Genomic DNA, 14,428 nt, shown 5'->3' on the forward strand with positions numbered 1-14,428 from the left:
AGGGCGCGGTGCGGAGGTAACAGCGCGAAGGGCGTTCTGCGCATCTATTACCTAGGAATCTATAGCACACTATGAGATATTGCGCAAATCAATAATCTAGGTACAGGTAATGCGCAGGTCCAGACTACGCCCGGGGAACTCGGCACATCGTGTCCTATTTACAAGCCCGGGCGGAAAAAACCAAAGGTCGTATACTTGTGCTAAAAATTGTTAATCTTCGCAGTTTCCTTAAGTAATCAACATTTTAAATATTACGCAGAAAAATTGCCAAAATCAAAAAAGGCCATTTCGCTCTACCCTAACTATAAAAAAGGTTGAAATTCGACCTGCGCACTGACGGTTCTATACAAACTTTAAAGTAATCTATCTACATATATATAAAATTTAAATTTAAGTGCAGTTGGATCTCTAAACACAGTTATCGCACCAGCCGCAAATATTAAGTTTGTAATAGTAAATTCGCTTTCATGTTACTAAAGTACATATTTACTGTTTTCTGTTTTATTGATTTCCGCTCAATGGGTAAATATTTCCCACTCATGGATTGGAATTAATACTGTAACTTGTAAGAGACGTGAATAAAAATGCATAAAAAGACACATATGAATTGATCCCTATATTTATAGCCAAAGTAAATTCCTAAAAGATGACTTACTGACGACGAAATTATTAAGATTATTAATTATAATTTCATTAATCCTTCTTTAACACTAACACAAAAACTATATTTTTTGTTAGCAATATCTCAAGATGTTACGTCGTCCTCACATGTGTCATTTGTAGAATATGTACTTCTGATGAAAAAAAAAAATAAAGTGTAATTATTTTCTTTCGTTTTTGCGGTTATGATATCAGTGGTACGTTTTCAATAATTTTTTTTTTAAATAGTATGAAAATTAGTGAGATTAATTATCAAAATATGGTAGGGTCAACGTAATAAAGTATTATAATAACAAAGTCTATACATACTATCGCATGCTAAACGCGTTCCAATATGGTGGTTGTTATAAGTCTCAGAACAATAACTAAAGATATAGCCTTAGTAAATTAAAACTTGGGAACTATCAATCATATTCATCTTGGATAGCGCTGCTTCTATATTAATTAGTGAAAGTCCATAATTTGTAACGGAAGCTCTTAAAATAAATAATTTTCCCGTTTTTGCAATTTAATCACGCTATGACTAATAGGAGTGAAGCAGTAATGAAAAATTATTAGTCATAGCGTGATGATATATAGCTTTCCACGAACAAAAGGCTACCCAACACTAAAATATATATATGTATATTTTTTTAAATAGTACGAATATGTCACGTAATTAACATCAGGGAAACTCCAAGCTCGTCTCATCTTTCATAGTAATAAAAAAAATCTACCTCGGAATTTATGCATGGCATTTAAGCATGGCAAACGTGGTTGAAAGTTTTTAATCACCAACAAGCTGGAGAAAAATAAGAATGACTTGGTAATTTTCTACAGGAGAGATTTCCTTTACTATTTACAGTTTTCCTAATAATAAAATAAATTCAGACTATGCTTTTAATTTACATCAACAATAGTTTCCGAATAAAGTTTAGATTCTTCCTTTGCATTTTAATTTAATATTTACAAAATATTATTCCAGTTATCATATGGATATGACAAATTGTACTTATGAAAGACGTAGAGGATCTTCTAATTTTTGTTTTAGGTTCACGTAAGACGACCCCCAAAAACGTTTTCGTATTTTGGTATTATCTAATATTTACTATAAACTTTCACTTGATATATCAATACGTTTTTAAGAAAAAGGGTCTTGACATACAGACGGATGGCCAAGACAAAAAGACAGTGATTCAACAAACGTGCGGAATCGTAAAAATAATGACTATTCCATCGACCCCCGGTTGGGTAAATGGATACTGTCTGGATTGTGGAAGCAAGGTAGGAAGGATAATGCAGGGTGGGTATGCCGTTACAAATGACGCGCAGATTTCAGGTACCACCCCAGCTGCACATAGTCATTATTTAAAGATCTTTATTAACTCACCTCACAAAATAATATAACATTAGAAAAAATTAAAATATCTCAAAAATAAATAGACTTACGCGCGCCTCATTAAATCTCGTTGACCTTCGCAGAGTCTTCGTGTTGCTTTCTTGTCATAATTGTAATTATTTTATAAAGTATTATAACTACAAAAAATAGAACTCCAATATAAAGTTCAAGCATCACGATAAATTATCGCATCGAAATCTTAATAGCTACTGACCGGGATGCACCGAGGTGCAGTACCCATTAAGAGGGCGCAGCGTGGAGGGAGCAGCGCGCGGGGCGTTCTGCGCATCTATTACCTAGGCTTTTCACGGACTTTGTTTGGGATGTTGCGCAAATCAATAACCAAGATACAGATACTGCGCAGGTCTAGACTACGCCCGGGAATTTCGCTTGATTATGTCTTATTTTCGACTTTTACGACGTCCAGACGAAAAGTACAAAAGTAATTTAAAATCGATTAAATACAAATCTGTCATGATTAATGAGAAGAATGTGTTAATTATATTTCTATTGTTTATATACATATCAGTTCTCACCACTCATAAGGGAGTTCTTCTTTCGCAGAATACGATGACATGGTCAGGAGAAGACTACTCTAGTAGGGCAGCAAATTTATAAATCGTGACAAATCGATTAATATGACAGAGTTCAAGCAATGAAATAATTTTGACCACACGAATTATTCAATCTAAATTCATTAATCAGTTCAACTAACATACTATATTAAAAAAACTTTTCAAAAGCTTTCGAACAAGTATAAATCATCAAATAGGCTTACGCTTTGTATGCGATAAAATACGATTTATTACGCCTATACTGTCTGCCTCGGTGGCGCAGTTATTGCGGTACAAATGTAGTGCTGGGGGGGTGCAATCTCCGAATCGGACAAAGTTATATCGACTTTTTATACCCAAAATCATTCTCGAATATGGTATTTGCGCTGAATGAAGCAATTTAGGCTCGCCTTATGGCACCATAAGACAGAATACACATGAAAAAAATGGTTGCACCTGTTCTAATACATATATAAACTTACGCGCGCCTCGCTAAATTTCGTTGACCTTCGCAGGATCTTCGTGTTGCTTTCTAGTAATCGTTGTAATTATTTTATAAAGTATTATAACGACATAAAATAGAACTCCAATATAAAGTTCAAGCATAACGATCAATTATCGCATCGAAATTTTGATAGCTACTGACCGGGATGTACCAACTACCGACGCGACGTGCAGTACAGAGAGGGCGCGGCGCGGAGGGAGCAGCGCGCGGGGCTTACTGCGCATATATTACCCAGGGTTTTCATAGAAGTTGTTTGGGATGTTGCGCAAATCGATAACCAACATACAGATACTGCGCAGATCTAGACTACGCCCGGGATTTCGCTTGATTATGTCTTATTTTAGACTTTGCAAAGTTCGGGCGAAAAATACCAAAGGTTGTGTAAATGTAATCATTTTATTTTTATCTTCGTAGGATCGTTTCTTAGTCAAGGTTGGGATTTGCGCAACATACTTGAATATAACACTGAAAATTTAGCAAAAAAAATATAATAAAAGCCATTCCGCCCCGACCTAACGAAATTCAAATTTTATTAGGGCACCGCGGGTTCCGTACAAACTTGAAGGAAAGGTATCTAAGTTTATAAATTCTATTTTAACTCACTTAACTTCGCCGTTAGATCCTTATACACAGTTATTTTACCGACCGCAAATAATAAGTTTGTAATATTAACTTCGCTTTTTTATTATTGGATTACATATTTACGGGTTTTACAATAATCAGATTAATTTACCATACCTAATTAAGAGTTTGTAAATTATGACAACTTTGTAAGTAGAAATCATGAAATAGACTTGTCTGGTGATCGACGAAATATAATTTATTTACCCTATACTGCCTACCTCGGGTGGCGTGGTTCTATTACGGTACGACTGCAATAGCGAGGTCTCGGGTGCAATCCCCAAGTCGGGCAAAGTGATATTGGGTTCTTCTAATCAATATTATCCCGGAGACTGGAATATGGACCTGTGGAGCTGATGGATTACCATATTTTCATCTAATATATATACTCCACGTGTAATAAAAACCTTGTCTTCAATATAATAGCGTTTATTGGTTCAGTCACAATCACAGACAACAATATTAATTTAATCAAGTTAAAATGTCGTGTAAGGAAACGTCGTATGCCACGCGGGGTTCACAACGCAGCTCAAGCCTACGCCGAGCGCCAATGTGTGCGCAGCGTAGGCTTGGGCGCGTAATTTGAATCGGTGATCGCCATTCGCCACAGGCCCATTCTTTAGAACTTTGCTACCACTCCGGACGCGGAGAATCTAGCCCACACGTAGTGCTTGATCTTGTTCTTTTTGATTCCACAATCGGCTTCTTAATTGGGTATTGATACCACGGATCGTTGTATAAATTGTGGTATAGTAAGCAGTGGTGAAAAGTGAAATTTTACAAAAGGGAACCCGACATAACATATAGCTATTAATATATATGAATATCCCTCTCAGTAGTAGAGGAGGCCCGTGCTCAGCAGTGGGCAAGTATATAATATAGGGCTGTTATTAATATTATTATTATATATGAATGCGGTCTGTAAAACGTTCTGATGACAATGAGATTCTACATCATTTCTACATAAAGGAAAGCTGGTAGGAATCGAGTTATATGGACCCTTTGCTACTGATAGCGCGATCAGCCAACTAGATAATAGTGTCACTTGCACATTGCCTAGATTATAATAACAAATAATATTATTACTCGTGCACTGCGCCCCATTCTAACTGCGAGATGCATTTTCGTGTGCTGTCAATAACTGTGTTTAAAATGTATGAATTAAACTCGCACATGGGTTCTGGATAATCTTGTAGATAAGATGTCTAAGTATATTAATTCACACTTGACAAACTTTACTTTACTATTAGTTAAACACGGATATTTTACCAACTGCAGATAATAAGTTTGTAATAGTAATTTCGTTTTTTTGTTACTAAAGTTTTACGGTGATTTTTTAATGTTTTTTACATGTGCTGCAAGATAATGCTTATGCCAATTTTAAGTTAACGGGAAGTACCTATAGGTTTAGATAACCTTGTAAAATAACAAAACATGCTACATGAACGGTCATATCTTTGTTTGTTTTTTTCACATCTGAAACGGACCGTATACCTTAGTACCTATTTGTTTTAAATTACAATTTAATATTTTAACAGCGATCGGTACTTCGTCGACAGTATCGATACGACTGTCGTATCTTAGCTATACTATAAGCTACTATCTTTTTTTTAAGTAGGCGTCCCTGCATCCTACGCTAAGAGAATCCTGCGAACTATATATTGGCATCACAGGCTTGGCGACTGCGAGGGCCCAGAGGAGAATGGGCAGGGAATGGGGAGAAGGATGGAAACCCCTTTAGGATGCGCAAATGGGAGGACAGGTAATATTCGCGATATCTCATAGACCCCAAACTCATTTTGTGCAACCGTGAGATATACCTACATACTTTACTGTGTGCTTACATCCACGATAAATGTCCCCCGTGCATAGACGTGCACTCTGCGTGGTGATTTCGCGCGCGATTATACATGAGATTAACCCCCATACGATGATATTTTCGGGGGAGTTAATCTCCCGGTTGGGTAAAGTGAAAAGATAACTAGGTATTCATCACTGTTTGACTTCGGGATGTTTATTAGGATGTTGCAAATGTCGTGCTGATCAATATTTCAGGTATTAAGACAGTTTCATCTATAATATAAAAATAAGTCGGGTTTTCCTTCCTGACGCTATAACTCCAGAACGCACGAACCGATTTCCACGGTTTTGCATTCGTTGGAAAGGTCTCAGGCTGCGTGAGGTTTATAGCAAAGAAAATTCAGGAAAAATTTCAAAAGAAAAGCAGGAAACAGGGAAAATCATTTTTCACATACAGCGCCATCTCTGATACATAGAATGTACCACAACGGCGCCAGTACGTGGTGTGTGAGTATCCCTCACGAAAATAAGTACGTTTCATTTTAAGTAGATGGCGCCGGTGCGTGATACATTGTTAGACAGCTACTCATTGTACTCTGCTCAGTTCATTTTTGTGTTGGATAGCCCTTTGTTCGTGGAGTGCTATAGGCTATATATCATCACGCTATAACCAATAGCAGCGGAGCAGTAACGGCTAATCTCAGGACCTACCGGTTTGAACTGAAAAAATCTTTTTGTGTCGGATAGCCCTTTGTTCGTGGAGTGCTATAGGCTATATATCATCACGCTATGACCAATAGTTGCCGAGCAGTAATGAAACATGTTTCAAAAACGGGAAAAATTTATTAGTTTTGAGAGCTTCCGTTGCGTGCGCTGCGTAAACGGTTAAAGTTATGCAACAATGATGTATGACGGGATTGTTCTTCTTAAAAAGTTCTACAAAAATATATTATAAAACAAAGTCCCCCGCTGCATCTGTCTGCCTGAACGTGTTAAACTCAAAAATTACTTAACATATTAAGATGAAATTTGGTATGGAGACAGTGTGAGACCTTGGGAAGAACATAGACTCCCGGGAAAATATATAGCGTGATTTTTATAACGGAAAACTTTAGCCCGAAAAACTTATTATTATTCATTACCCGCGGAGCCGCGGGTAATGAACTTACCTCTAATATTTTATTTACTACTACTATCCTCATGAAATACTTTTCATATTAAGAAAATAAATCGACTTACGCGCGCCTCGCCAAATCTCGCTGAGCTCCGCCGAGTCTTCGTATTAGGTTCTTGTCATCATTGTAATAATTTTATAAATTACTAAAATGGCAAAAAATAGAATTTGAATGTAAACATCAATCATTACGCTGAATTATGAAATCGAAATCTTGGTAACTACTGACCGGTTTACGAAGAGGTGCAGTACTGAGAGAGCGCGGCGCGGAGGTTGCAGCTGGTGGGGCGTTCTGCGCATCTATTTCCTAGAGCTTTGGGGCACGCTTTTTGGAATATTGCGCACATCAATAATCAGGATACAGGTACTGCGCAGGTCTAGACTACGCCCGGGGAGCTCGCTTGATTGTGTCCTATTTACAGCGCCTCGCTATGCCCAGGTTTAATATACCAAAAATTGTGTAAATTAATCAAAAAAATCAGATAGGTACATATGTAATCATCATAGTGCTCTTACTTGGTTAAGTTTGGGATCGGCGCAAAATATTTGAATATTACGCGGAAAGTTAAACAGAAAATATAAATTCACCGTTTCGCACCACTCTGACAATAAAAAAAACCGACAATTAATACGAGTTGGACTTACCCAGTGAGGGTTCCGTACAAACTTCTGGATAAGGTATCTAAATATATAAGTCAAACTTGACAAACTTAACTTTGCCGTTCGATGTATGGGCATGATTATTATCAACCGCAAAAGTTGTTTCTATTATAATTCTGTATAATTAATGAGTAAAATTTTAATACACAAACACAACACACACTTATACATACTCACGCTTTTTAATCCCCGAAAGGGTAAGCAGAGGCTTAACTGGTAGTCAGTGCTTACTCTAACTTGATCGTCCCATGAAGTGACGACGGTGACAGTAAAAATATTGTCATAAAAACTATTCTAAAGTAAAGAATATTTTATTTTTTATTTCATTAATTAATAAAATATTGTTAGCATAAAATATTTTAGTGAGGGTATCTGCAATACTTTTTGGCTATAAAAACACTGAACCTTTTAACAGACCGAATTAGTTCATTGTTGACAGTCGTACCGGTCGGTTAATAGGTGATATATTGTTAAGCCAACAAATATGTAGGAATTAAGTGTAATGATTTTTCAGATCTTCATAACGCAATACCTTGAAACAGCGGACTGCCTTGGTGGCGTAGTTGTATTGCATGTCCGGTACAATAGCGCTCTGAGGTCTTGGGTTCGAATCCTGGGTTGGGCAAAGTGATATTTGGGTTTTTCTGCTCAGTATCAGCACGGAGTCTGGAATTTGTGCCCGATATGGCGATAGGCTCGCCCCCTATCACATCATGGGACGGAACATACTTGGCGAAAAGTAGGTGCCCTAGTTGCGCCTCTGCATACCCCTTCGGGGATAAATGCGTGATGTTATGTATGTATGTTGAAACAGCGTTTTTAAGATATGCTATCGCTTTTTTCGATCTATATTAAAAAACTACGAATCAGAATAAAATATTTAATGACATGTTTACAAATGAGTTGGTTGGTTCATTCTCGGAATCGATCGAAATAAATTTGAAGATTGAGATTGGAATGGTTTATTGAAAACATCTGTAAGTGTGTATACTAAGGTATGTGGTATGGCACCGGAAGATTTCAAATATGGCGATTGCCATAGGATGTGCAAAAGGATATAATTAATTTCTTTTGGCCCTTATCTTTCATAAAATTTAAAATACCGTGAACGCAATAAAAAAATAATTTCACAAATCTCTGACATAAATGCGTTTTAAAAAGTTGCTGCTAATATTATTCAAGGTTTAATTCTCAATGCACAATATATAGATTATACATTTACTCGCACACATCATTAATTACATTGCTTTTACTAACACAATATTTTGTATATATTCCAAACAATTATAGAATGAACTAGATAAAAGCTGACAGATGCGCTACAAACCATGACGTTTCAGAGAATACATCACGCGGAAGTACCCAGACTGTAATAAGGAGAGGGTATTACATTCGCCCAGCTATAGCACATAATATAATTTGAAGAATATAAATAATTTGGAGCTAAGTACAGCACAGGTCTTGGCTACAGGTTCTATGATTGGTTGTTATTTTTATACCACGCTATAGTAGGGTACGGCGTGAGCCGTATAAAGGGTTGTTATTTTAACACCTAGATATAATGATCACTATGTTAATTTCATCCAAATTTTGATTATTAATACGATCCACAATAATAAATAAGCCTAATATTTTTGCACAGCCTAACATTTATACAAAATTATCAAATCCTGAAACGTTCACGCTCATTTTATTTCAAAATTTAATAAAAAAACTTACTTACAATGTAGTTTCTTTCTTTCAGTTTTACATTATTTATACTTTATTGTTATATTATAATCTATAAGGCACGTAAGTTTAAATCGCCATACACACCATTCTAGCGCAATAGAAGGGTTGGTTAGAACTGCTCATTTGTCTATATATTAATACAGAACTGATATTCCTTGAGGTCAGTTGGGAGTGTGGACTGGGTGGGTACCGTGCATCTATTTCCTAGAGCTTTGACGTACACTATTTCGAATATTGCGCACATCGATAAAGCTAGACAGGAACTGCGCAGGTCTGGAACACGCCCGGGGAGCTCTATTGATTGCGGCCTTAAGTCCCATTTAGATGAAGAGCTCGTCCCGTTTGGAGGCAAGAATTGTACGCAAAAATCGCCAGGAGATTATGGTGTCATACACACACATTTACACAGTAAAGAACTAAAAATTCGCATACGATTTTCAGCGGTTTTCAATAAACTTGTGTGTATTATTTGTGAATTATCGCTTGCTTTAACGCTGAAGGAAAACATCGTAAGGAAACCTGCATACCTGAGAAGTTATTTTTAATAATTTCGAAGGTGCGTGAAGTCTATCAATCCGCACTAGACCAGCGTGGTGAACTAAGGCCTAATCCCTCTCAGTAGTAGAGGAGGCCCGTGCCCAACAGTGGGACAGTATATGTATAATACAGGGCTGATATTATTATTATTATTCAATAAACAATCCCACGTACATATACTACGTGCGGATAATGTGTTGACACAAACGTCGTATTCGATTATTGTTTATCAGTTTCTGTCTATGTGGAGACGTTTACGCAATGCAAGCCTTACTCTTCAACGCAAGCGAGACGCACCCACCGCGACTTTTAGTAGCGATGCTATCGTTTTCGCGTTTCTTAAACACACTTTTGTATCATTAGTATCGCGCGTTAGTCGCGTCTCACGCATCGGCAGCGGTACAAATATGCAAGTATTACATTAGCTTTTCATTCCACTAACAGATTTAATAAAATCGATACAAACGCGCGACTTGCAACTGTGGCGTTCACATTGATATAAGGCGATCAACATTCTGAAAATTGTATGTGAGACATTTTGTGAATGAATTTTCTGATCACAACCATGTTATCTAAAAAACTAATGTAATCTTACGATATCTTTTTAAATCGGGGACTTTATTCTCCTCCGAGGTTCATAGGACATTCATCTACGAAAATGAAGGAAAAAAAAATGATTTTTAAGACTATTTTATTACTATCATAACCTGCACACAGCAGGACGATTAGTCTATTGATTCCTATAAAGAAGTTCTATCGCATCAATTGCGCGTTTGTGACCTGTCTGTAGTATTGTAGCGATACAAATTCGTAGCCCTAGACGCAGGTGGACTACCAGCGATATCTTTGCGAATGCGATTACACCGCAGCTGTTTTCCGAATGCATAGCAATTACTTAGTCACAACCAGACAGCCGGCGACCTCACTAAATAAGGCTCTTAGCAATTGCACGAAAATAATGAAGTTATGTTTATATTTAATAGTATTGAAGTGCTTAAAACAATTTTGTGTTTTCAAGGTTTCAATATCCCTTATTAACTAGACTATTTAAAGATAGTCTAGGATTTCGGATAGTCCTATAGGACTCATATCTATCTTTAAACCTAATTAAGACTTAATTCACAGTAACAAAATTCGCCAATAATTTAGCTAAGTACGATTTTTGTGACATGCGCACACAAATACGTTACAATCACAATATTTATCCCCGAAGGTATAGGCAAAGGCGCAATAAGTGCATTTACATACATGTACTTTTTTCTATTTTTAATTTACCAATGTACTTTAATTGGTCATAAAAGGTGACAACCCTAATCACGCCGTAATGTAGCACCGCACATACACACAAATAATCAAACACACATATATAGGTGTTGCTCATGTTGTCGGGGTTAAAAAGTGCCTAGTGAAAACGACTAAAGAGCACGCGTATTCGGCTCGTTTAAAAATGCCGTGTGTATAATCCCTCACACTCCGAACTATGGCAACAGACCTCAGAAAGGATGTAGACAGGGCGGGGAAAGAGGGTAGGAAGGATGGGGAAAGAAGGTAGAGGAAAGGGGGTAAAAAGGGTGGTTTTGCACACGCAACCCCTGTTTTCTGAGATCTGTCAAAATGTTCAGAGCGCTATAGACGCTAGAGATATGTAAGTTTAGAATTCAGGCTCAGCTTGAATGATCTACGTGAACTAGATGTACAAGCCTTAGAAACAATTGTCAGTACCTTGTAATCTTTAGTAATATAGTAATTGCTAAAATAACTGTCCGAGATGCTGTCATGGTAAAATGTTAAATCGGTTTTGATGTAATTTGCTATAGAGGAAGCTTTAAAAAAGATGAAATGTAGACATTTATGTTTGTATAAACTGAAGTCCAATGAATGATCAAAACTAATAATATGAGACCTCACGGTAACTACTTGCATGGTAACTATGCTATAAGTACAAAGAATTTATTGTAATTACATCCTAATTATTTTTAATTCTAATGCGACCTGAGCTACAAGAAACATCTAATATTTTTATAAAAGCTGCAATTTCGTATTGCTATCTATACTAATGAGCGGCGATAGCTTGGTTGGGTGTAGAACGGACTGACAAGACAATTGTCTGGAGATTCCAATCCAAAGGGCACACACCTCTGACATTAATTTTAAAGTTCACAGTTCGGCAAATTTTTTCCTGGGAATAAAAGTAACCAAATGAAAATAAGATATATTATTTTGTTTTCAATACAATGATATTTTTTATTTGGGTATGTAGTTGTAAAGATTGCCTAGTCAAAACCAAACTGGAAAAATTTCAATTGTTTAAGCAATATATATATTTTATAAGTAAACAAATTCTTTTATTACCAATAATGTATATATTATATATATACTACATTGTCATATTCGTTATTGATAAATTAATATAACTCAATATCTGTAATAACCTATGTCATAATAGCGAAGATCATGTTTCAAAAAAGTTAGGTTTGAAATCAAAATGGCGGACCGCACCATTTCTGCCTAGAATCCTATTTGTTACGCATTTTTAGAGCAGAGCCGTTAATAACTGGTGGTAGGTCTCTCATATGCGAGACTCCGCCTGGGTAGGTACCACCGCAATGTCTATTTCTGCCGCCAAGCAGCAGTGTAGTCACTGTTTTGTTCCGTTTTGAAGAATATTATAGCAAGTGTACTTAACTACTGAATATAATAAGACTTAACATCGCTTGTATTGATGATGAGGAATATCAAACAATACTTTGTAATTCAAGGTGTTTGGATGGTGTTTCTAATGTTTATAGGCGGGCGTATTGCTTACCATCGGCCCAACGGCCTCGCTTCATCATTCAAAGCAAAAAAAGACATCTAAAATACTATTATATGTATTTGTTTTGTTATATAAAATAACAAAAGTTGCTAGAGTCGTTTATGAAAAGATATCCTTTGGTATAATAAGTTCTATTAGTATCTTGTACATCCCAAAGTAACATGCCTATCGTTAACAAAATCGGTTAAAGGAACGAAATGGTAAAAATAAGGCACTGTCCACACCGTGCCAACTTTTCAAGCACACATTAAAGACGGTAAAAAAATCTATTTCTTACATTTTCATGTAAATATTGAGAATTCCTACCAATTTGTATCCCACTAATGCAAAAAATTATAGGAGTCTGCGCAGCGCCTACTGCGCAATTCGTCTATTGTAGGGTTACTATTCAAAACCATGACTATTCAAAAAAAGATTTCGTTAGTGGGATGGCACAATAGATTAAGATTGCAATATTAGATAATATTTGCGTCCTTCATAACATATTTAAATATTTATATTAATTTTATTTCGTATGGAATTTGTACTAGTCAATATTTTGTTTATTATATTTACTTCTTTACAAGTGAATCCTTTAAATGCAAATTAAATATAAATTATAAAACCTAAGACATTTTAGTTCCGGTCGGAGTGAAAACTATTCAAGTCACTGTACGCTTATATAGTATTCGAATAACATTAAACTTTGTTGTCACTTTCCGCAGAGGGTACCTGTGTATTGTTTAAAATATATAAACACATGTACTTATGTCATAAACATTTTTTATTATAAAAAAATTGACATAAACAAATTAAAAATAGACGTACAAAAGCACACACACACTTACAAAAATGGTCTTTTCTACACAAAAAGTCAATTCGTACAATATATTTGTTCTTATAACTACATAAATGATCATTTCAAGGCTGAGGTAAACATTTGACTTTGTAAATTGATAAGTATATATGCACTATTAGTTTCACTCGCGCCCGGACGCGTTCCCGCGTTGGGATCCTCAACCTCATCCGCACACCCACCCCCACATGCATGCTTGCGCGCACATGCCCTTCCACTCTTAGGGACGTACGAACGCGCACGCGCGTCCGCACGCGAACGCGAACACGAACGCGTAGCCGAGCTCGCACGCGCAACCGAATCCACATACGAACGGTACACCGCGATTTATACATAATTCAAATCACTTCACGAGATAATGTATTTCACAACAGCCATGTTTTTGATATTCCAACAAGTTGTGATATCGGCTTTTACACAATAAATCAGTCACTGGCCATCAACGTTAATGGAGATGCTAGGGCGTCGTAGTTGCATGGGGAGATAAGGCGCATGAGCAGGGTCTGGTGCGGGGCGGTGCGGCGTGTTGCGCAGCCATTTCTTAGTGCTTTCCTGAGAGCTTTTTTGCAAGCTGCGCACATCGATATTTGGGCCGGAAGCGCGCAGGTCTAGATTTTGGCAGGGATGCTGGTCTGCAAAGGCCACGCCCATATTCCCGGGTGGCAGAACAAAGACGCCTTTCATATGGATAATTTGTTATCTACAGTTTTCTTCTTTTCCATCAATATCATTGGTTGATGTATTCAAACAATGCACTACATTACTTATGCATTTGAGGTCAACATAGCCAAAATTACAGGAAGATGTCGCGGATTAAAAAAAAATTGCAAATCTGGCCAACTGGACCATGACGTGGCAAATTTTCCTAAGAAAATTCTAATTAACTAATTGTAGTATGCACGTGGCATACATGCTTGCTATTAACTTACAAGGCCTGCGTACAGTGCTTTTTATGGAAAAAAGTTTCCATTTATCTTTTTACGATAATTATGATACCATATGTTACGTAACCGCAAACGTCAAAAGTATTGGACACGTTTAAAAATACAAACGTTTGAATAATGCTAGCTACATACAATGTAAGGATGAAAATGAGGCAAAATAAGATTTTAAGCAAATTAAAACAGAAATAGTGACTAAAAACTAAAAATTCTTTTT

Source organism: Manduca sexta, chromosome 24 (assembly GCF_014839805.1).
Source record: "Manduca sexta isolate Smith_Timp_Sample1 chromosome 24, JHU_Msex_v1.0, whole genome shotgun sequence".
Lineage (NCBI taxonomy): Eukaryota > Metazoa > Arthropoda > Insecta > Lepidoptera > Sphingidae > Manduca > Manduca sexta.